Source organism: Callithrix jacchus, chromosome X (genome assembly GCF_049354715.1).
Source record: "Callithrix jacchus isolate 240 chromosome X, calJac240_pri, whole genome shotgun sequence".
Taxonomy (NCBI): domain Eukaryota; kingdom Metazoa; phylum Chordata; class Mammalia; order Primates; family Cebidae; genus Callithrix; species Callithrix jacchus.
In genome coordinates, this window is record NC_133524.1 from 39,307,774 (window position 1) to 39,312,787 (window position 5,014).

The following is a 5,014-nucleotide window of genomic DNA, read 5'->3' on the forward strand; positions in this document are numbered from 1 at the left end:
AGTGAAAAACTGTTGTCCTTATGATCTTCAGTAAGGCACCTGTCTGTTTTCTCATTGTGTTTCTGTGGCTGTGTGGTCCAGCAGCCCACCTTTTCTGGAGAGGGCCTCCCCTGCTAAGTTTTCCCAGCTATCTGACCTTCCGATGCATTCTTTGGGCTGGTGAGATCTCTCATTTGTCCTGAGCTAATTCTAGGTGTATAGGCCACGCTGGTCTTCAGATACACAAGAGCTTTTTTGCTCTTGTGATCACACAGTCCCATAGATGTAAAACCAGTATCACTAGGAGGTTGCATCTATAGTCAGGAATGTTGATAATGGCTTAGAACAGGTGTTTGGCACATGGTAGTCCATGTATCCCTCATTGTAACTTAATGCCAGAACATCGGGCTGGGTTACTGGTTTATAGACATTGTTCTTACCTCTTAGTGACCTGACTAGCCACAAGACATAAAATTCAGTGAGTCATTCCTGGGATGAAGCCTATGGTCAATGCATGCACTTGCTTGCCCCAAGACAATCTTCAGAAGGTTAGAACCCAGTGTTGACTGCATCTGTGTTTGAAACCAGGCAGAGCAATGGCTTAGGAAGGGCAAAGTGGGGGAGCCACAATGAGTAAAGCAGGCTGGTGGTAAAGCCAACTATAAACTTCCCAGGAATAATATGTGCTTCCTTCAAAGGCATTCCTGTTAAAAATACCCTTCTGAGATCTGTATTTCCTTCAAGGCCATTCATGATCCATTTTGTGGACTCCCCTGCAACATGACTGTTATTAAAAACTTTGAGCACAAGTATGGTGGGTGGTACATTCCTGTAGTCCCAGGTGCTTGGGAGGCTGAGGCGGGAGGATTGCTTGATCCCAGGAGTTTGAGTGTAGTCAGGATAACAAAGTGAGACCCCCATCTCTAAGCAATTAATAAGTTAACAAATAAATAAAAACAGTTTGAATGCCCATCATCAAGCAGAAGAGTCTTGTTTTCATTTTGATTAGTTGGAAAAACCATTCTGTGATTCCAGGCATAATTTATGTTTAACAGAGTAGCCACAACATATAAAAAGTTACTTTGGTCTGGACACTGTTCTAAGTTTTTAAATATATATTTACCATTTAATCCTTACATAACCTAAGAAGTAGATGGATATTATCCCCGTTTTGGAGGTCAGGAAACTGAGAATGCTTAGGTAATTTGCTCAAGGTCAGACAGTATGTGGAAAAGCCGGGGCACAAAGCTGGGCAGTTTGGTTTCAGAGCCACTGTTTTTATGCTCTGCTGTACTACCTCTCAACCAACATAGGGCTACATGCTACCATTCTCTTATTTTCTCTCTATTCCTTTCCCTATACCTTTATCTTCTATGTTAGTCTTTCTACTTCCACTCTGGCCCTCTCTAGTTCATTTTCCACAGAGCACTCTGAGTGATCTTAAAGTACAAATATTATCCTATCAGTTCCCTGCTCAGAAACCTCCAATGGCTCACTACTTCTCTTAGGATAAAGGCCAACGTCCTTACCTACACCTTCTACCACCTCATCTCGACCCCCTCTCCTGTTTGTTCTGTTTTCAGCCACTCTGGTCTTCTTTCAGGTCCTCATATGCACTGTGCCCTCTCCTATCCAGAGGTATTGCACATGCTGCTACTTCTGCTTGGACAGCTCCTCACCATCCTTCCTCCACCTCTACCCCTTTTGTACATAACTCTTATTCATCCTTCAGAATGTAACTCAAAGTCCCTTCCATGGAGACCTCACCTACTGTCTTAAGACCATATCAGGCTCCCAGATGGGATCCTCTCATGGCTACCCATAACTTTTCTGTCACAGCATTCATCATAGTCCCTGATAGCTTATTTGTGGAATTGTCTGGTTAGTATTTGCCTTTAACACTAGACTGTATGTTCCTTAGGTTAAGGAGCCCTTGTCTTGTTAACAGCATTATTTCAAGTAAATTGTCTTGTATATAGTAGGACCTCAATAAATATTTGGAGAACAAAACAAACAAACAAAAGAGATGAATCCATGCCAAATGACTGGATTGAGTTGGTCAGGGAAAACTTCAGAGAAGGTGGATTGGAGCTAGGCTGAAAAGCAGGCTGGGCTTGATTTGATGAAGGAGGCTATGAAAAGCATTACAGGTGAGGGGAGCCACAGGAGCTTTACAGGTCCTGGGAACAGCAACTGAGTAGTTTGGCTACGGCAGAGAGCTCCTGCAGTTGTTTGCAGGAGACCTTTATCACACTTCCAAAAAAGAGAAAACTTCCATTCTAGTCCATGAGAAGTAGTAGGGTGAATGTGAAGAACTCTCAGAGCCTGATGACTATTGGTGCATATTATCCAGAGCACAGGGGCACTGCAATGACAAGGTGATGTGCCTGCCAAGCCTTCCCCACTTCCCTTGGCCTGCCAGCATTCCCCTGAGTTCCCATGAGGTTTGTTTAATTTAGGGTGTGGCAGTAAGAAGCCCTCACACATTCTCCAATTTGGCTTCTTGGATGAAAGGAAGGATGTGCAATTGGCACCCCCAACACTTCAACAATAGGAAAGTAATATAAAATTCTGTTTAAAAGATATTATACAAGGTTTAAAAGGTATTATTATTATTATTATTATTATTAAAGGTCTTAACAAATTATACAGGATAGACCAAGAAGAATCTCAAAGGGTGGTATAAGGAATTTGGTTATACAAGAATTATTATAATTCTCTGTGCAAGTACACACACACACACACACACACACACAGTTTATCCATAGAGGAGATCACTGTGGGACTTGTTTCCAAATTAATCTCTTGAAATTTAATGTCATCAAATTCTCCTCTGCCAGAATTCTGCCGAGAACCTTAAGTCATTTATTGTCTGCATAGCAAGTAAGTGTTTTCCAAGAATTATTTGATGACCAAAGAACAGTTTTTAACCTACTTGGGAGACTTTAATAAAGCTTTCTTCTACAGTCCCATTCTTGACATTAAAAAACACTAATAAGTAATGGTCTGACTTATATTATGTATTACTTGGAAACAAATTTTCTAATTTTTCTTCACAAACAATTTACCTCAAATTACAGCCTTTCAATTGGTCTCAGGATTAGGTCATTTTTTTCTCATTCAGATTTATGTGTTTATATTTGGGTGCTAATTTGAAAATAACATTAAGTACATATTTTAAGTACAGAGATATGAGATTTTAATTCAAATCTGAAGACAACTGTTAACTGTTTCTGTACATCTCTTACTTCCAACAACCAGCAAACAGGAAAAAGTTTCTCTAGGGAAACAGTTTCCAGTATATTCTTTCCTATTATCAACATACTTTGCATGAAAACAGGAAGATACATTTTTCTCCTTAACTAAGCAAAATAGTTGTTACAATCTCTGCAAAATAGTCTTCCTATGCCTCTGACCCTTCCATGATAAAAGAAATGATAGCATGCGTTTGGTCTTCCTGCTTCAGGAAGCAAATGAACTGCAGGAAAAGAATTAATTTTTCTTCCCACTTTTGAGGGTTGAGAAAAAGTTGTAACTCCAGCTTTTTAAAGTGCAAGGAAAACAATACTCACCTATCACTATCTGTGAGACACAGATGTATGGATTTAGGAGGAAATAACTGGCCAGAAAAATGAAATGCATTTTTTAGAAAATCCTACACTTGCTGTTTCTCTTCTCTTGGTTTCCATAATTTAACCTCCAACTGACCCACCTCCATTCTAATCACTTTGGTTCTGTTAGTGTTCCTTAAAGTTATCTTCTCTTTTTTCTAAAATGAACTTCAGAACCATTTTTTAATCTGCATTTTAAAAATTTACTTTATTTATCTACTTATACACAGCCTTGCTCCTTGTTTAAGGTGGCTTCGGAGGATCCAAAACATATACCAAGAAATGAGTAACAAATGGGCCAAGAATGAAGCTTATACAAAAATTCTTATACAATTCTACTCATTTACTCTGGGTAGACTACAAATTTGTCTCTAAGCTTTCTAGCAGGCAGTGGAGAAAAGGAAACTTACTTACATCACTTATAGTGTCTGTAAAACAAAAACAAACCAATTATCCAAGTGAAGCACTGGTATTTCTAATACTAAGACCAAAACAAAATTTCTCTTGAGAGGCTTCATAAAGAAGTCAGCATGTGATGTAACAGCCAGTGTTCTCTGTAGCAACCAAATGGGAGATGCAAAGATGAATTTCACAGGACTCTTACTGCATTTCTCAGAAAAGGCAGATGGCATTGCATCAACTTGAAAAATCAGGAAAAGCAATTTTATCACAAGTTTAGGGGTTTGAGGGGGATACAATATGATATATTCAAGATACTGAGTCTCTGCTCTGCTGGGCAAAACCAAGGATAGCATTTAGAACAATACAGTACCCAGAATGGCCTCAGAGAAATTATTGAACCACTAAAACTGTATGCAACATTTTGTTAATAGGAAACTATATTTTTGTTGATAGAGAAATACAGTTTTATCAGATCCTTAAAATACGCACGTGACTCACAAAAGAACAATTTCTTAAAAACTCTAAAGCGTTAAACAGACTACAGATCCTTCACACTATTCTGCAAATATTTTTTCCCTCTCAGCCTAGCTTTATTTTTAAATTTTGCAAAAAGAACCTTTTATTGTTTTCATTTGGTCCATGGCTTGGTGAGAACTTCTGGATGTTGAGAAGCTCAGGCCGAAACCCCAAAGCCAGAAGAATGTAGAGAGGCACCTCAAAGACTGCTGAGCTCTGGAAGCTCCCAGCCGCCCTTGAGCCTTCCATCTTCTTGATGAATTTCACCTTTTGGTCTAGGAAGTGGCTTTCCAGAAAATCACTGCGACTGTGGTCTGCGTTGGCAGAACTCAGGTCATGCAGATTCAAAAAGGCCTGGTTCAGGTTCTTCTCCAGGGCCAGGGCGGCTTCCGTGGTAGCCAGACTGCCACTCCACTCATCTTGGAGCAGGTTCTACTCATCTTGGAAGAAGCCGCAGCTGCTGCACTGGCTCTGCATAAATGCTTGGTGCCCTCGCGATTCTCTTC